At 41.6% G+C, this 19,883-nt stretch overlaps 1 protein-coding gene and 1 pseudogene across 2 annotated transcripts in view; one reads left to right on the forward strand and one right to left on the reverse strand.

Moving 5' to 3' along the window:
* Positions 1 to 5,335: 5,335 nt before the first annotated feature.
* On the reverse strand, positions 5,336 to 6,576 carry LOC106608072 (uncharacterized; annotated as a pseudogene). The gene is made up of 2 exons (XR_014392532.1): positions 6,181 to 6,576; positions 5,336 to 5,905 (listed from the first exon to the last, which is right to left on the reverse strand). The product of XR_014392532.1 is annotated as an uncharacterized LOC106608072 (transcript).
* A 7,936-nt stretch (positions 6,577 to 14,512) lies between these two features.
* LOC106608075 (bromo adjacent homology domain-containing 1 protein) overlaps positions 14,513 to 19,883 on the forward strand; it is a 41,619-nt gene continuing 36,248 nt past the window's right edge. The window contains exon 1 of the mRNA XM_014205756.3: positions 14,513 to 14,935. The gene's annotated coding sequence lies outside the window, so the exon portion shown is untranslated. The remainder of the gene's footprint in view (positions 14,936 to 19,883) is intronic.

A 19,883-nucleotide genomic window follows, 5' to 3' on the forward strand; every position in this document is an offset into this window, starting at 1 on the left:
GTGCGCGCGTGCGTGTGTGCGTGTATCTGCCTGCCTGTCTGATGGTTGGACGTCTGCCTGATATTTGGTCTGCCTGTCTGACTTATGATCTCTCTGTCTTGATCTGTCTGTCTGATGATGGTCTGTCCGTCTGTCAACAGCTGTTACACGTTACATTTTCACTAGGTACGCTATAGCCTACCCACAACTTGATAGGCCTATAGGCTGTGGTTATAGCCATAAACCATAGGCTATGCCATCAATACACCGAATAATACATAGAAACATTTACCATATGGGACAGGAGCCAATAGACAGCCTATGCTATTATTTTCCCATGTCACAGTGTTTAAGTTGTTACATTGTTGTAGCCAAACTGCAAAGTCAGAAAGTTTCAAATGTAGCCAAATACAATGTTACAATAGGCTAGGTTAGTGTGATAGAAATTATGCGATTTGTAAAATAGCCTAGTTATTAAAAGTCAGTATTGACCATCCAGTCTATCAATCCTGTCCATGGTTACTGCTGTGAAATATAAAAGCTCACAGCGCAAATTGTTACAACTTAAACCACCCAAACTGTTAGCAACAATTGTAGCCCTATGTAAACGCGTTAGTCTGCATGGTTTATGCCGCGTATTTTTATATCAGTACCATATAGGACATTTTGTTAATGTTATTTCAGCGCGAGTGACAGCAATGGTTCATATGTTGTGTTCAATTTGTAACTTGTATCCTATAAATGGCCAATCGCAAATTGCCCATGCTCTTATATGCGCCATTGTTGTAATTTTTTCGCATTGGAATAACATCAACAACGTGATTCCTGACTCCTCAGCCCACCTCGGGGGGAGAGTGAAGGACAAGGAGCCCAGATACAGGACTCCAGGGCCAGCAGAGTATTGCAACCTATTGCCGCCTTCGACAGGCTGTGAGGGCCGCAACAACAATTTTCTTTCTAGGTTAGAACACTAAAAGGAATTAGAGACAAAATCCTGTCTCAAACATCTACATCCTGTCATCCTAAAATAAATAGCCGGCAAACACGTTTCGGACTATTGTGGGCTATGTTGTGAATGCTTCGAATAGTCAATCGTTTATAACATTTCGAGTGTCGGTATAACCATGCTTAACACTTCCCTAATGATGTGCTGTTGTCTCGCTGTTTCTACCCAGTCAGGAGTGGGACACACATACAGGCCTCACCCGCACGTTTGATGAATATTTTAAAAGACAAAAACGACATTTCAGATCTACGAAATATCAAAATAATATTTGCATCTAAATTATATCGGGAATGAGGAATCATGAGAAGCAAAAACGAATGAGTGGTCTTATAGTGGCGACGTGTGTATGGCATAAATCTCACAACAATAACATCAAGACGCATTAGGGAAATACAAGTAGACTACGCTAGTCTATTCTATTGTAATTCGGCATTGAACTAATTACATTTGTCAATTGAAATCAATCGTTCATGATTATCAATCAATAATCATCACTACTATTGATGATTAATCACAGATTATTTCAACAGGATTTGAGCAGTTATTTTGAGTTAAAACGAGTCTGAAGCCGACATCCTTTTTTTTTGTTCATTAAAATTCCCTGTCTGACAATAGATCTCATATGACTGATGTGGTTTAGATTATCATGTATAGTGATTGGAGTGAGAAATGATGAGATGACTTATGCCTTTACCCTTTCTGCACATTGCAACCTGTAACTCCTGTAACTATGAACAGATCACTGAATCTAAATCACTCTCTTCCTTCTTTATTTGAGATGCAATTCATTACCAGTTAAAATTGCTTAGAATGTAACAACATGCATGTCAAATATTTATATTTACACAATGAGTACGATCAGTTGTTCCTCCGAGTGTTCTACTGATCCGATTTTGTTTCAAACAAACATAAAAACATGTTACTAGTAAGCTATCCTCTTACAACCATTTTTACCCTGGTTTCCACACAAACAAATTGAAAGATCCATTTCCTAAATACTTCTGAAGATGTTTTAGAGAAGTATAGGATATTCCCTATTCCATACAGATATTGCACTCCTAACACACCATGGTGGATAGTTCCCAAAATGATTTTATTTGACAATTTAAAATACATAAAATGTTGCACCAGGCAACAGATACATATACCAAACTTGTTGAGGTTACATAAACAAAAAAGTCAAGACTTATTTTCATTGTTGTCAAGTGTCATGGGCACTCTGTGTCATACATTCAATCATAGACAAAGTTCAATGTTATATATACAGTTGAAGTCAGAAGTTTACATACACTTAGGTTGGAGTCATTAAAACTCGTTTTTCAACCACTCCACAAATTTCTTGTTAACAAACTATAGTTTTTGCAAGTTGGTTAGGACATCTACTTTGTGCATGACACAAGTCATTTTTCCAACAATTGTTTACAGACAGATTATTTCACTGTATCACAATTCCAGTGGGTCAGAAGTTTACATACACTAAATTGACTGTGCCTATAAACAGCTTGGAAAATTCCAGAAAATTATGTCGTGGCTTTAGAAGCTTCTGATAGGCTAATTGACATCATTTGAGTCAATTGGAGGTGTACCTGTGGATGTATTTCAAGGCCTACCTTCAAACTCAGTGCCTCTTTGCTTGACATCATGGAAAAAACAAAAGAAATCAGCCAAGACCTCAGAAAAAAAATTGTAGACCTCCACAAGTCTGGTTCATCCTTGGGAGCAATTTCCAAACGTCTGAAGGTACCACGTTCATCTGTACAAACAATAGTACGCAAGTATATACACCATGGGACCACGCAGCCGTCATACCGCTCAGAAAGGAGACACATTCTGTCTCCTAGAGATGAACATACTTTGGTGCGAAAAGTGCAAATCAATCCCAGAACAACAGCAAAAGACCTTGTGAAGATGGTAGAGGAAACAAAAGTATCTATATCCACAGTAAAACGAGTGCTATATCAACATAACCTGAAAGGCCGCTCAACAAGGAAGAAGCCACTGCTCCAAAACCGCCATTAAAAAAAGCCAGACTACGGTTTGCAACTGCACATGGGGACAAAGATTGTACCTTTTGGAGAAATGTCCTCTGGTCTGATGAAACAAAAATAGAACTGTTTGGCCACAATGACCATAGTTATGTTTTGAGGAAAAAGGGGGAGGCTTGCAAGCCGAAAAACACCATCCCAACCATGAAGCACGGGGGTGGCAGCATCATGTTGTGGGGGTGCTTTGCTGCAGGAGGGGCTGGTGCACTTCAGAAAATAGATGGCTGCATGAGGAAGGGAAATTATGTGGATATATTGAAGCAACATCTCAAGACATCAGTCAGGAAGTTAAAGCTTGGGTCTTCCAAATGGACAATGCCCCCAAGCATACTTCCAAAGTTGTGGCAAAATGGCTTAAGGACAACAAAGTCAAGGTATTGGAGTGGCCATCAAAAAGCCCTGACTTCAATCCTATAGAACATTTGTGGGCAGAACTGAAAAAGTGTGTGCGAGCAAGGAGGGCTACAAACCTGACACAGTTACACCAGCTCTGTCAGGTGGAATGGGTCAAAATTCACCCAAGTTATTGTGGGAAGCTTGTGGAAGGCTACCCGAAACGTTTGACCCAAGTTAAACAATTTAAAGGTAATACACTCAATTAGTATTTGGTAGCATATAAACTTCTGACCCACTGGGAATGTGATGAATGAAATAAAAGCTGAAATAAATACATTCTCTCTCTACTATTATTCTGACATTTCACATTCTTAAAATAAAGTGGTGATCCTAACTAACCTAAGACAGGGAATTCTTACTAGGATTAAATGTCAGGAATTGTGAAAAACTGAGTTTAAATGTATTTGGCTGAGGTGTACGTAAACTTACGACTTCAACTGTATATATACACACACAAACACACACACAGTACAAGTCAAAAGTTCGGACACACCTACTCATTCAAGGGTTTTTATATATTTGTACTATTTTCTACATTGTAGAATAATAGTGAAGACATCAAAACTATGAAATAACACATATGGAATCATGTAGTAACAACAAATGTGTTAAACAAATCAAAATATATTTTAGATTCTTCAAAGTAGGCACCCTTTGCCTTGATGACAGCTTTGCACACTCTTGGCATTCTCTCAACCATCTTCACGAGGAATGCTTTTCCAATAGTCTTGAAGGAGTTCCCACATATGCTGAGTACTTTTTGGCTGCTTTTCCTTCACTCTACAGTCCAACTCATCCCAAACCATCTCAATTGGGTTGAGGTCGGGTGATTGTGGAGGCCAGGTCATCTGATGCAGCACTCCATCACTCTCCTTCTTGGTCAAATAGCCCTTAAACAGCCTGGAGGTGTGTTTTGGGTCATTGTCCTGTTGGAAGAAAAAAAATGATAGTCCCACTAAGCGCAAACCAGATGGGATGATGTATCACTACAGAATGCTGTGGTAGCCATGCTGGTTAAGTGTGCCTTGAATAAATCACAGTGTCACCAGCAAAGCACCCCCACACCATCACACCTCCTCCTCCATGCTTCACGGTGGGAACCACACATGCGGAGATCATCCGTTCACTCTGTGTCTCACAAGATAAGGCGGTTTGAACCAAAAAATCTCACATTTTGATTCATCAGACCAAAGGACAGATTTCCACTGGTCTAATGTTGCTCGTGTTTCTTGACCCAAGCAAGTCTTTGCAGCAATTCGACCATGGAGGCCTGATTCATGCAGTCTCCTCTGAACAGTTGGATGTTGAGATGTGTCTGTTACTTGAACTCTGTGAAGCATTTATTTGGGCTGCCATTTCTGAGGCTGGTAACTCTAATAAACTTATCCTCTGCAGCAGAGGTAACTCTGGGTCTTTCTTTCCTGTGGCAGTCCTCGTGAGAGCCAGTTTCATCATAGCGCTTGATGATTTTTGCGAATGCACTTTAAGACATTTGAAAAGTTCTTGAAAGTTTCCAGATTGACTGATCTTCATGTCTTTAAGTAATGATGGACTGTCGTTTCTCTTTGCTTAGTTGAGCTGTTCATGATGGACTTGGTCTTTTACCAAATAGGGCTATCTTCTGTATACCACCCCTACCTTGTCACAACACAACAGATTGGCTCAAACGCATTAAGAAGGAATTACATTTCACAAATTCACTTTTAAGAAGGCACACCTGTTAATTGAAATACATTCCAGGTAACTACCTCATGAAGCTGGTTGAGAGAATGCCAAGAGTGTGCAAAGCTGTCAACAAGGCAAAGGGTGGCTATTTGACGAATCTCAAATATATTTTGATTTGTTTAACACTTTCGGTTACTACAATGATTCCATATGTTTTATTTCATAGTTTTGATGTCTTCACTATTATTCCACAATGTAGAAAACAGTAAAAATAAAGAAAAACCCTGGAATGAGTAGGTTTTCTAAAACTTTTGACCGGTAGTTTACATCTAAAAACCGGGCTTTGACTTCTTGAAATGACTTCCGAGAAAAAATGGGAATCACCTACATCTAACACAGAGGGTTTATAAATATACCACAATTACTTCATTACATGTTACAGAGAAGAGGTTATTCCCTTATCCCATAATCATACTGCACAGAAAATGGCTTACACCTGACACCTAAGGCCTAAAAATTCTTTCTTCCATTACTTCTTAAAGTGTTTCACAGAAAACAGGTTACTCCCTATCCCATACACATAAGGGCTGATTGTGGTATAGGACGTTGTGATGAAGAACTCCACCTCGGTCCAAAAGGGGAAGTCGTAGAGACTGAAGGATCCATTCCACCTGGAACACCCCCATGGCAGCCAGGATGTCCACTGTGTTCCTATCGATCCCCAGGTAGAGACCTTCTTCCTGGGAGGCTGCTCCACTGGCGCCCCTGCTGCACTCAGCGCTGGCACCACCACCTTCCTCTGAACCAGCAGCACCTGGTGCACCAACATTTTAGTCATTCAGTAAAACTTCTATACATTATGAGTTATAATACGGTATATGTGTTCAACTAAAGAAGGGGAGACAAAACATACCAAGACAATGTGTCTGTCAACTGGACAACCAGTAAGCAAACAAGTGTTCACAGACAGAGCATTGCCACTATCCACAGATCTAGAATCCGATCACTCTACCCTCAAAACTAACCTTATTAACTATTAGAGGGATGTGGTTAGGGGCAACCTCTACCGACTCCAAGGTGGTTACAGACCTTTACAATGAGACAGCAGGTGACGATGACGATGAATAGAGGCAGCAGGTTGCAGAGCAGGATGAAAATATACTTGAAGACCCAGTTAATGGTCGGGCAGTTCTCCTTGGGACACTGGATGAAGTCTGGAGGGCAGCCTCCGTCTTGCGTATAGTTATCCATATGACCATCCATGTTCATGAGATAGGTACGAGTTCCCAGGAACATGGCTAGCATCACACATAGCCCACTCACAGCCCAGGCCAACCAGATGTTGTCCAGAAAGACGGGCAAGATGCCCCCATTCTCAGCATCTCGGAGCTTCTGGTACCAGAAGATGCTGATGAGGAATGTGAAGAGGATGCTGCCGATTTTGCCGACACCTACATTCCAAACGAATAGATCAATACAATTACAACATTATACAATTATCTCAGCTGCTGTCAACTTGTTTCTGACAGGAATGATTTATAAGTACATTTGTTCCGCCCGACCAGAGCACAAACTCATATAACCCTCCACACTGTAACACAACAAAAAGCACTGTCAATAGCCTACCACTGAGCCAGAAAAGCAATTTTGAGATCCAGGGTGACAGTACTTCTAGGTCTTGTGCGTGTAAGAATTCCTTGCCTGGCAAGCCAGAAGAAGATGGACTGCCTCTCTTGAGCCTTGTGCCTCTGCAGGTTTTTCCTTGCCACTGTCGCCTCTGCTTGCTTGTTGGGAATCTATAGGCTCAGATTATTTGCAAAAATAAATATACACATCAAATTTGATTGATTGAAGAACCGTTGTTCTGTCCTTCTCCACACACCAATACACTTCTTGTGTGTGTATGTGTGAGCTTATAGTTGATATTTTCTCCACTTCTTTCTACTTTTCCGCCTCAGTGACCTCAAGCTCTGTTGTCATGCCTTCAAAGGCATCTGAACCCAGACTGCTGATTGGTTGAGCTCATTAGGTGACAAGGAAGCAGAGGATGCTGGAAAAGCAGAGGCCTGGGACTGGGAGTCCCTTAAATTGCACCTTGGAGCTTCGTTTGGACAGCCTCAACTCTGAGATGAGAACACCGAGTCTAACTTTCAACATTTATACCACTGCATGGCACAAATAAATTAGCTGGCATAATTAAATTGGGTTGTTGCGTAAGGAGGTAGAGGTTGATTTTTACCCATTCAACTCAACTCACACAATCTTCCTCTGAGTTATTACTTCCATTGCAAACATGTCTCACCTAAAATCATATGGAAGCAAAAAATCAGTACCTCTAAGAATTTAATTTCATTCAATTCTGATGATCATAATATGGGTTTAATTCAGACATAGGATGTAAAAGTGCCTAAACAAAACCTCTCCTCCCACTTAGAATTACTCCGAAGTCAGACAAGTTCCATATAAGGCCCTTTCTGTAAGGACAACAAATAGAAAATGGGTTACATTTCTAGGTTGTCAGCGGTTACACAGTGTGGATTAATAGAGAGATTAACAGGAAATGGAGCGAGAGCATAAAATGTAGGCACAATTATAATTAGTACAGCATACAGGTATTTGGATTTGGTGCACGTAAAACACACCTATTTCAAAATCACTGAACGTTCACTCATCCTTTCACACTCTTCCTCGTTCCTCTCATCAATCTTTCAATCCCTCAGACTCTCACCCTTTCTATCTCACCATCTCTCTTTATTCTTTCCTTTAATACCTCATGTTCACTCCCTCGCTTCTTTGTCCTCAATCTCTCATCCCTTCATTCCATCTCTCTGTCCTAATTCTCATTCCCTTACTTTCACTCTCTTACTGTAATACTCTCTCCATCTTTCACTCCTCTACCCCCTCACCATTTCATCTCTTCACCCCCCTCCCTCATTTCTCTTGGTTGTAAGGAAGCCTTCATGAAGCAAGACACACTCATCAAAATATGACAGCGAGTAAAGATGTGGGGATTGATTCTCAGTGGATAGTACAGAGTGCGGAAATCTGTAATAACACAATATCACTACATTGGTGAATTGTGAGGGAGGAGTGTAAAATCGTGATGAAAAGCTTTTGCCAATTTCAGTAGGCAGTCTATGATTCACAGGTAGACAGTGTTATTTCACGGCACATCTCTTTTCCTCCATCAGCACTGACAGGTCTGTCTTTAACATTTACCCGGTCTCATTTGAGATCTGTAAAGGGGAGTGAACGAGAGCAGAAGGGAAGGGTCAACTTACTAGAACGAGATTGAGATGCAGTCAGACCAGAGAGAGAGAAAAAGAGAGAAAGAGAGAGAGAGTGCCCAGTGGTGTATGAGTGTGGACAAGGGACAAGGAGAGGAAACAATTAGTGGATTGAGATACATACAGAGAGTGAGTGAGTGCCTGGTGGTGAGGACAGGAGACGATGGGAGGAATGCATCATACCTGCTGTATTTCTGTATTTTGAAAGTTATATACTTTATCTTGAATAGTTGATTTCTGTCATGCAAAGGATTTTGGGACTATATCAACAATGGACTAATACCAAACAAATACCAAAAGATAGTTTTTTGGTGGAGTTTTCCCTTAAGTGGCCTTAAAGCGTAACTGAGGAAAAGAAAACAAGGAAAGGAAACCACTTTAGACTATTGAGATGTATCCCCAGCAACCCAGAATGGGTAAGTGAGTGTCTGCTGGTGCGTGAGTGAAGAGATAAAATGTCCTCAGCCCTGCTGTTCTAACACCATAGCACATTAGATCATGTCCCATCTTGTCTGTTTGTTCCAACAGTCTCCAAACGAGGTCTCCAGCTACCACCACACAGCCTTGTTTAAACCCGTTACTTCTCCTCTACTCTCTTACAAACAGACCCACTTCCCTCCTGCATCAGCTTTTAATCATCAATTGTATTATGTGTCTACTGTGGAAACCATGTCGAAAAGGAATAGAAATGTTTACCCTGAAATGGACAATAACGCTTTGGAACATTGAATTCCCCCTTCGTCCTCCAATTGTGTGCTTTTATTTTATCTGAATAAAGTTGGGTGCTTCCAAGGAGCTTTTAATGCCTTCAAATACAGTACCTCAAACAAGAATCATAAAGACGAGTCATTTGTTGCATAGTAGAGACTACTAGGCTATGCTCCTTGTGCCCTCGCTGTTGGCCATTTGCCATTATCTCTTTTGACCTAAACAGGACAAAATGGCCACTTGACTGACCGCCACATATAGTAAGTGTTCTAACAGTACCACGCTAGACTGCATGGGCCAAAAATCTGAACATGCTCCAGTGGTTTTACCTAATGCTGCTGTTAGAACTGAATGTTTTAATAGAGATATGATATGGCTTCATACAAATTCTACAAGGGACTTTGGTTAGCTTTTTACAGTGCCTTCAGAGAGTATTCTAACCCCTTGACTTTTCCCACATTTTGTTGTGTTACAAAGTGGGATTATAATGGATTTAATTGTCACTTTTTGTCAACAATCTACACAAATACTGTGATGTCAAAGTGGAAGGAAAAGTATTACATTTGTGCAAAATGTATGAAAAATACAACATATCATAAAACATAACATATCTTGATTAGATAAGTATTCACTCTGTCAATACGTTAGAATCACCTTTGGCAGAGATCACAGCTGTGAGTCTTTCTGGGTAAGCCTCTAAGAGCTTTCTACACCTGGATTGTGCAACATTTGTCCATGATTATTTTAAAATGTCTTCAAGCTCTGTCAAATTGGTTGATGATCATTGCTAAACAACCATTTTCAGGTCTTGCCATAGATTTTTAAGAAAAACTGTAACTCTGCCACTCAGGAACATTTACTGTCTTCTTGCTAAGCAACTCCAGTGTAGATTTAGCCTTGTGTTTTAGCTTATTGTCCTGCTGAAAGGGTGAATTCATCTCCCAGTGTCTGGTGGAAAGCAGACTGAACCAGGTTTTGCTCTAGGATTTTGCCTGTGCTTAGTTTCATTTAGTTTATTTTTTTTATCCTGAAAAGCTCCCCAGTCCTTAATGATTACAAGCATACCTATAACATGATGCAGCCACCACTATGCTTGAAAATATGGAGAGTGGTACTCAGTACTGTGTTGTATTGGATTTACCCCAAACATAACACTTTGTATTCAGGCCAAAAAGTTAATTGCTTTGCCACCTTTTTTTTCAGTATTACTTCAGTGCCTTGTTGCAAACAGGATGCATGATTTGGAATATTTGTATTCTGTAAAGGCTTCCTTCTTTTCACTCTGTCAATTAGGTTAGTATTGTGGATTAATTACAATGTTGTTTATCCATCCTACATTTTCTCCTATCACAGCAATTAAATTCAGTAACTGGTTTAAAGTCACAATTGGCCTCATGGTGAAATCCCTGAGCTGTTTCCTTCCTCTCCAGCAACTGAGTTAGGAAGGACACCTGTATCTTTTTAGTGACTGGGTGTATTGATACACCATCCAAAGTGTAATTAATAACTTCACCATGCTCAAAGGGATATTCAATGTCTGCTTTTACATTTTTATCCATCTACCAATAGGTGCCCTTCTTTGCGAGGCATTGGAAAACCTCCTTGGTCTTTGTGTTTGAAATTCACTGCTCGACTGAGGGATCTTCCAGATAATTGTATGTTAGGGATACAGAGATGAGGTAGTCATTGAAAAATCATGTTAAACACTATTATTGCACACAGAGTGAGTCAATGCAACTTATTGTCTGACTTGTTAAGTAAATGTTTACTCCTGAACTTATTTAGGCTTGCCATAACAAAGGGGTTGAATACTTATTGACTCAAGACATTTCAGCTTTACATTTTTTATTAATTTGTAAAATAAAAAATAACTTTGACATTATGGGGTATTGTGTGTAGGCCAGTGACAAACATCTCAATTTAATCAAATTTAAATTCAGGCTGTGACACAACAACATTTGGTGTGGATGCTTTCTGAAGGCACTGTACGTATAAAGTCATCGTGGAATGCTCTGCCACCAGAGGTTACTAAGGCAAAAAGCAAGTTTAGCTTTAAAAAAAACAGATAAAAACATTGGCCCAAGGCAACTTCCCTGAGGGATACCGCAAACACATTTTACACCATCAGTTTACGAAGAACAGGCAGCAAACTGATTGGGTGGCTGTTAAAGCCAGGAAAGGGCGCTTTACTATTTTTAGGAAGTAAACTAACATGAAAAACAAAGCGGAATATACAGTGACCAGGGGCATGTCACTGTGTAACGGAGACAAGAACGTGCCGTAAGCGTAGTGCTCAGCTCAACAGCTGGGGTCGCTGTGAAGCGAGTTTATAGGTGGTAAGTTTCACTCTACAGTAGAGGTCTTCTCGGGTCCAAAAAGTTGGTGTGAACAGACCCGAGGACAATCAGACCCGGATATGAATGGACCCGATATTTTGTATTAAAGGGGGACCCGAACCCGAATGGACCCGAAAGACAACCAGACCTAGACCCAACCCGTACCCTAATGGGTCCGGGTCTAGATCAAAACCGATTGGACCCGAGTAACAAAAAAAGAGTTGCTCTTCTGATAAACAAATAGGTCTGTATATGTGTGCTAGGCCTTCTAGGCCTTCTATAAGTCAGTAAATTCACCTTATTAGAAAATAAATATGCTATAGGCTATGCAGAGCCATGGTCAGGTCCATTCGAGTCCACTCAGGTCTATCGGCTTTAGTTACATATGTAACAGTATAGCTTCCGTCCCTCTCCTCGCCACGAATCAGGGACCCTCTGCACACAGACAACAGTCACCCTCGAAGCATCGTTACCCATCACGCCACAAAAGCCACAGCCCTTGCAGAGCAAGGGGAACAACTACTTCAAGGTCTCAGAACGAGTGACGTCACCAATTGAAACGCTATTAGCGCGCACCCCGCTAACTAGCTAGCCATTTCACATCGGTTACACCCACCCCCCTTTTGACCTCCTCCTTTTCCGCAGCAACCAGTGATCCAGGTCACGGCACCAATGTAACAGTATAGCTTCCATCCCTCTCCTCGCCCCTACCTGGGCTCGAACCAGGGACCCTCTGCACACATCAACAACTGACACCCACAAAGCATTGTTACCCATCGCGCCACAAAAGCTGCGGCTCTTGCAGAGCAAGGGGAACAACTATTTCAAGGTCTCAGAGCGAGTGACGTCACCGATTGAAACGCTATTAGCGCACACCCCGCTAACTAGCTAGCTATTTCACACCGGTTACACATAGACCCGAGACCTGATGACAATAAAACAGGACCCAACACAGACCTGAGGGAAAAGTTTGAATTTTGGACTCAAACCCAATGGGGTCCGGGTCAGGTCCCAGGTAATTAGATCCCACCAGGACCCGTGAAAAGCTCTACTCCACAGCTAGCTGGAAATGTCGCCAATGTAGTTGCTGAATTGGATCCTTTTCTATAGCTCAACTGGTTAGCATGTTGTCAAGGAGGGCAGTCACCTGTGTTAGTGAGGCAGAGGGCACTGGGTTTGAACTGTGGTACAGACAGTTTACCCCGAGTTGTATTCAGAGAAGGAGGAAGCTAATACTGCAAAGCTAGCACACTGATATCGATTTCACCCGGACACCGAACTTCTTTTGAGGGTAAAATGAAGAAAATTTGGGCTATATTGTAGAAGCAGATCCCACTGCAGTTTTGTGGCTTTGGTATTATAATGTAGCGAACGGAGGGACAGGGATGCGAACCAAAGCTGCTGGTGTAAAAGGCAATCAACATATGCATTGCGCCAATAGGGTTAACCCATTTGGTGGGAATTGTAGTGTGGCTCATATAGCGAGAGGATTGCTACACTGCACCCTCCGAACGGGAAGGCAATTCCTCATGCTTCGACCTGCCACGGACCCCTCACACGTCCGGTTGCCCCCTCACGGCTGCCATCTCACTTCTGACACCAACGTAGTGAACGGGTCCCAGGCGTGAAAGGCAAACACCCTACGCATCGCACCAATAGGGTTGGGAACCCTCTTGGGAATTGTAACGTGGCTCATATAGAGAGAATCACTACAATAATATAGAATGCATCATAACTCCAGCTATTAAATCAAATACTGCTGGAGAGTAACACATTTAGGCTACAGTCTCACGCTCCTTACTGCTAGGCAAGAAAGCAATTTCTAGTATTCAGGGAGGTTTGTGCCACTTTGCTGAGTTAAGGGTCACTAATGATTTTTCAATACCCAATCTTGATTTAGGTGATTAGGGTTGGTTGAAAACCATGGCAACCAATGTATTTCACATTATCACATTCTGCAACAACAGTTGCTGACTAAGGGCGCTCAACACCCAGTTGAATATGGCCGGTGTTGTAATAATCGGCAAAAAAAGCTTAATTAAATTGTTGCCGGCAGCACAGTTACAGTCACCAACGCTCTGGTTAACATGAAAACAGCCTAAACAGCTCTGCTATGGCAAGTAAAATGGTCAGAGTGAGGAGTTCTCTCATTAATATCTGGAAATAACTAGCAAGCTAGCTAGCTAACTTTAGCCAGTTAGCTTGGGTGCTTGACTGCCATTGTGAGGTCAGAACGCTCCGAGAGCGAAACGCTCTGAATTTACGAACAGACAATCTGAAAACGCTCTGAATTTACGAACGCCCAGAGCTCACTGAGCGCTCTCTGGCACTCCAGATTGAATTTACGAACGCACCCAATATCAAAGGCAATATTAGAGCGAAGTCCATCCAGCCTCTATTTGCCCCAAAAGGATTGTGAAGACAATTGAGTAGGTAGCCGTGCATGAATGAACTAATTGAAATGCTGTTAGGCCATTTAGTATGTCGTCTGCAGTGGTAGTCTCCAGATCTCATATACAAAGATACTCAGATCCATGGTTGTTTAGGCCGGTGATTCCTCAAATATGCTAAATAATAGAAACATTTGCAGGAGGATAGCCTGTGTTTGAGTGCCTCCACCTGTTAATTTTGTGGTAGCCTTGTCTAAAATGGATGCATGTTCATTAACCCAAGTTTAGGCTATGCTATATAAAAAGTTGCATCCTGGGGGACGGACCCGTAAAGGCCCAATACCCCCTATATTGCTGTTGAACGATTCCCGACCAAGCGCTGGTGCCCCTTTCAAAAGTATCTCCATGTTGTCCTCAAATGTGATCGGACACACACCCCTCCTGGGTGATGCTGTTATGTAAAATACGCTACACTGCCAAAAAAATGTATATATTCTTTTACATGCGAAGAAAACATTTCTGAGATGTTTTACCTGCTTTGAAGCCCGGGTCTGCTGAGGATTGGTACACTTTTCACAGCAAGTGCAACAGAGTAGCTTAGCTATAGCACTTGGGTTTCTGGCGAGCAGCCTTATTTGTCACTGGTGCGCAACTGAAAACTGCCACACAGTGCAGCTAGGTTGCACAGTGCCATAACGGATAAATCGACGTGTATCTCTACACTTTAGCCCGCCCCAGTCAACGGTATCAACTCGTGTGTGGAAATAGGTCCGTGTTTGAGTTGATGTAGCTAACGCTAGGGAGTACCTTTCGGCAAATAGAATGATGCTTGGAGTTGTTTACTTCTTTCGTCGATTGTTTTTGGGGGGTTCCTCGAAAAGAGTGTGGAAAGGCTAGAGGAAGCCACATCTAATTCGGCGACATTGACGTTCGCTGAGACAAGCACTTCAAGTAAAGAGCAGAATCCAGCAGCCCCAGCATCGGACAACTAGCTAGCTAGATAGTTCGTAGTTGTTAGCTATCCACCTCTGTTAAACAACAAGGTGTCCTGGAGAGTATTATACCAAGATTGCAGATTGTTAGCGTGCCAATTAGGACAGGAGTGCCACGGAGACCCATACGGGTGAGTAGCTGGCGTTGCTGCCTCTTTTCTCATGGGTTCGTTCGTGGAGTAGCTAGGTAGCTAGCTAGCTAGATAATGCCAGTAAACTAGCCCATACTATTTCGCTGTTCTTCCAGTGATGGCGATTGCGTTTGCTATGTTTGTTTCGAGTCGTGTGTGTGCATTAATGAGTCAAGTAGCCATGAAAATAGGAAATTGTTTCGGGGAGTGGTACTTGGCTGTGCTGCTAGCCTAAAAGCGTGCGCGATGTATAGTGGTCATACACTCCAGCCCGTGTATGCTACTGCAGTGGTTCCCAACCTTTTTCGGTTACTGTACCATCTGAACTTTGCTCTGCTCGGAGTACCCCTGTAGTAACCACTCATGTGCATTTTACCAGTAAGCCTATGGTCTCATGAGTCTTCTCAAGTACCCCCAGGAGTCCTAGTACCCCTGGTTGGAAACCACTGTGTCACTGCTACTCGTGCTAGCCAAGAAGTGAGCATTCGGAGCAATAGAGTCGATGTTGTGATTCAAAAGCGTGCAATTAGTTTTGAAATCTGGTGTAGTTACCAATAAATTAATTTTTAGTCTTCAATAAATACAACAATTAGGCAATGTTACAGCTAAATATATTATTTTATATGGTGGCAGGTAGACTAGCAGAGCGTTGGGCCAGTAAACGAAATGTCGCTAGTTCGAATCCCCGATCCGACAAGGTGAAAAATGTCGACGTGCGCTTGAGCAAGGGACTCAACCCTAATTGCTCCAGGGTCGTCATTGATAGAACCGGGCCGTGACCCCACTCAGCCTAGGGAGAGTGGGATATGTACAAAAACATATTTCAAATTCATCACATGCTTGTGAATACAAACATGCACATATGTGCTTATTTGTCCAATTTCACACATCAAATTATTATTAGCTTGCTAACCCACCTGGATGCATGACTCAACAACGAGCATAACATTTAGTTTAGTTTAAAACGTTATCCTTCTTATGATCCTTATAACACATGTATTAAGCTTTGTGCTTCTTTAACGTATATTGTTATGTTCTTTGTCGCATGTTTCTCTCAGAGTCAGTATCATGGTGTGTGTGCATACGACACAGAACATCTCATTTCAAAATCATGGGCATTAATATGGAGTTGGTCCCTTCTGTGCAGCTATAACAGCCTCCACTCTTCTGGGAAGGCTTTCCACTAGATGCTGGAACATTGTTGCAGGGGAATTACTTCCATTCAGCCACAAGAGCATTAGTGAGGGAGGGCACTGATGTTGGGTGATTAGGCCTGGCTCACAGTCGGTGTTCCAATTCATCCCAAAGGTGTTCGATGGGGTTGAGGTCAGTGCTCTGTGCAGGCCAGTCAAGTTCCTCCACACTGATCTCGACAAACCATTTCTGTATGGACCTCGCTTTGTTCATGGGAGCATTGTCATACTGAAACAGGGAAGCGCCTTCCCCAAACTGTTGCCACAAAGTTGGAAGCACAGAATCGTCTACAATGTTATTGTATGTTGTAGCGTTAAGATTTCCATTCACTGGAACTAAGGGGCCTAGCCCGATCCATGAAAAACAGCTCCAGACCATTATTCTTCCTCCACCAAACTTTACAGTTGGCACTATGCATTCGGGCAGGTAGTGTTCTCCTGACATCAGCCAAACCCACATTCATCCGTCGGACTGCCCAATGGTGAAGCGTGATTCATCACTCCAGGGAATGCGTTTCCACCTCCCCAATGGCTGTGAGCTTTATACCACTCCAGCCGACACTTGGCATTGCACATTGTGATCTTAGGCTTGTGTGCGGCTGCTCGGCCGTGGAAACCCATTTCATGAAGATCCTGACGAACAGTTCTTGTGCTGACGTTGCTTCCGGAGCCAGTTTGGAACTTGGTAGTGAGTGTTGCAACCAAGGACAGACGATTTTTAAGCGCTATGTGTTTCAACACTCGGCGGTCCCGTTCTGTGAACTTGTGTGGCCTACCACTTCGTGGCTGAGCCGTTGTTGCTCCTACACATTTCCACTTCACAATAACAGCACTTACAGTTGACCGGGGCAGCTCTAGCAGGGCAGAAATTTGACGAACTGACTTGTTAGAAAGGTGGCATCCTATGACGGTGCAATGTTGAAAGTCACTGAGCTCTTCAGTAAGACCATTCTACTGCCTATGTTTGTCTATGGAGATTGCACCTGTCAGCAATGGGTGTGGCTGAAATAGCTGAATCCACTAATTTGAAGGGTTGTCCGCATACCTTTGTGTATATATAGTGTATCTCAAAATATGCAAATGAGACCATATAGGCCTTACATGTGCCTATACTGCCAATCTACTTTAGTAGACACTGGATAAAGTCAGTATATTTTGGGGGGCTTTAATTTGAAAAAGACTCCAGGGGCCTAATTTATCAACTGTTTAAATTTCTCATAAAATTCTTGCATGCGTGGAGATTCTAGGATTTGCGTGCGCAATAAATTATTGGGATTTATCAAACTGTCACACGCAACACATGCGCATGTGTTCATTAATAGATCAGAGCCATACTATATTTCTACGCTCGTGAACAAGCGTAACAACCAATGATGTAAACCCTGGATGGTTGATGCTGTGTATTGGCCAGTGAGAGGCTTTGAATCCACCGGTCAGCCTTACTGGCACTCCCCAGAAGGAGCAGTCCTCCACAGGAATGAATGGAATTCTACAGTATTTCAATTAAATGGTTCAAGAACAAAATTACATGTATTTTTGTTGTTGTGGTGGGGGAAGGTAACATTAGAACTTTAAAAAAAAGTACACTTTAAGGAAAATGTTTTATACGTTTATATTTTTTCTTTGTATGTTTAGCTCACAATTTAAAAGTATACATTTAAGGTTTCTGTAATAGAATAAACGTGGCAAAAACAAATGTAGATATTCATAATAAAGAGCCCCTGTCAGTGATCTAGTGTATATTTAAATCATTGGTTACAACCCTGCCTGAAAACGCCCTCTATTCACCTTGTATGCTAACAACAACGCTCTCATTTGCTGTATGATTTTGAGATGTTGGAACTGGGCCATGATGGTTTCTAAAGCACAATGGCAAAATGTATTACAGTTCTGTAGCGGTATTGGCAGAATGTGGTAATCTTTTGCAGTGACTTTCTTCCAACTTTAAATGCATGCCGCCTATAGCGAGTGCTAAACATTGGCCTCGCATTCTGCAAGATTGTCTTTTCAACAATTTAAAAGTAAATGCTTACATTTACATTTTAGTCATTTAGCAGACGCTCTTATCCAGAGCGACTTCAGCCCACACTTCTATGCAAAAGACAAATTGTTGTTCAATATTTTGTTTCAGGACATGATTGTGTTTCTATCTCCTGTCTTTGGGCGGCAGGTAGCCTAGTGGTTAGAGCGTTGGACTAGTAACCGAAACGTTGCAAAATCGAATCCCTGAGCTGACAAGGTGAAAATCTGTCTCTCTGCCCTGAACAAGGCAGTTAACCCACTGTTCCTAGGCCGTCATTGAAAATAAGAATTTGCTCTTAACTGACTTGCCCAGTTAAATAAAGGTAAAATAAAAATAGTCTCTGAGATTAAATAGGCTATGGTTTCGTGCTCCTACCACACAGCAATACTAGCCTATACTGTCAAAAGGCTACCGGTTTATTTACTTTCGCACATACTTGGCTATTGAATGAGCAATGGATAAATAGTAGCCTAATATTTGTTGTCAACTGGAATAACCCAGTCATGTCAGAAAAGGAGAGACATGTCCTGCAGTATATGATTTAGGCCTATAAAGTCAAATAAACACATTAGGCTACATGCTGCTATGCGATCTCCTAACCAACCGCAAATGCATCTGTTTTATCATTAGGCCCACGTTTCAAAGTTTTTGTTAGCCTACCATTATTATAATTCCTGTGCATCAAACACTTCAAATTCCCCATAAGAAAAATATTTGGTTGCAATACAACTGATCAACTGCCAGAAATTGTGTACGTGTGGTCTGAGCTGTACTTTGAGATACGCACACTTTTGGGTGCGCATGCACCTTTGATAAATGAGCCCCCAGGACTCCTCACAGATTAAAAATAAATAAAAAACAGTATTGCCATGTGTCAGAAATGCATTTCTGTATACATTTGACAAGAGAATCTTAGCTAGAACACAATTTTCAAGATATGGGCAATTGCTTCAGTAAAAGTCTGAAGAATATAAGCACACAAAGTGGTGACTGCACAAGCTTCTGAAGATGAGGCCTACAGTATTTACAGTGCATTCAGAAAGTATTGAGACCCCTTGACTTTTTCCACATTTTGTTACATTAGACTTATTCTAAAATGGATTAAATTGTTTCCCCCCCTCATCAATTTAAACACAATACCCCATAATGACAAAGCAAAAACAGGTTTGTAGACATTTTTGCAAATGTATACACTACCATTCAAAAGTTTTGTGGTCACTTAGAAATGTCCTTGTTTTTTAAATATATATATATTTTTTGTCCATTAAAATAAAATTGATCAGAAATGCAGTGTAGACATTAATGTTGTAAATGACTAGTGTAGCTGGAAACGGCATAGGTGTACAGAGGCCCATTATCAGCAACAATCACTCGTGTTCCAAATGCACGTTGTGTTAGCTAATCTAAGTTTATCATTTTAAAAGGCTAATTATTGATCATTAGTAAAACCCTTTTGCAATTATGTTAGCACAGCTGAAAACTGTTGTTCTGATTTAAAGAAGCAATAAAACTGGCCTTCTTTAGACAAGTTGAGTATCTGGAGCATCAGCATTTGTGGGTTCGATTCAGGCTCAAAATGGCCAGAAACATTAAACTTTCTGAAATTCGTTATTCTTGTTCTGAGAAATGAAGGCTATTCCATGCGATAAATTGCCAAGAAACTGAAGATCTCGTACAATGCTGTGTACTACTCCCTTCACAGAACAGCGCAAACTGTCCATAGAAACAGAAG

This window comes from Salmo salar, chromosome 06 (genome assembly GCF_965601325.2).
Source record: "Salmo salar chromosome 06, fSalSal1, whole genome shotgun sequence".
In the NCBI taxonomy this organism is placed as follows: domain Eukaryota; kingdom Metazoa; phylum Chordata; class Actinopteri; order Salmoniformes; family Salmonidae; genus Salmo; species Salmo salar.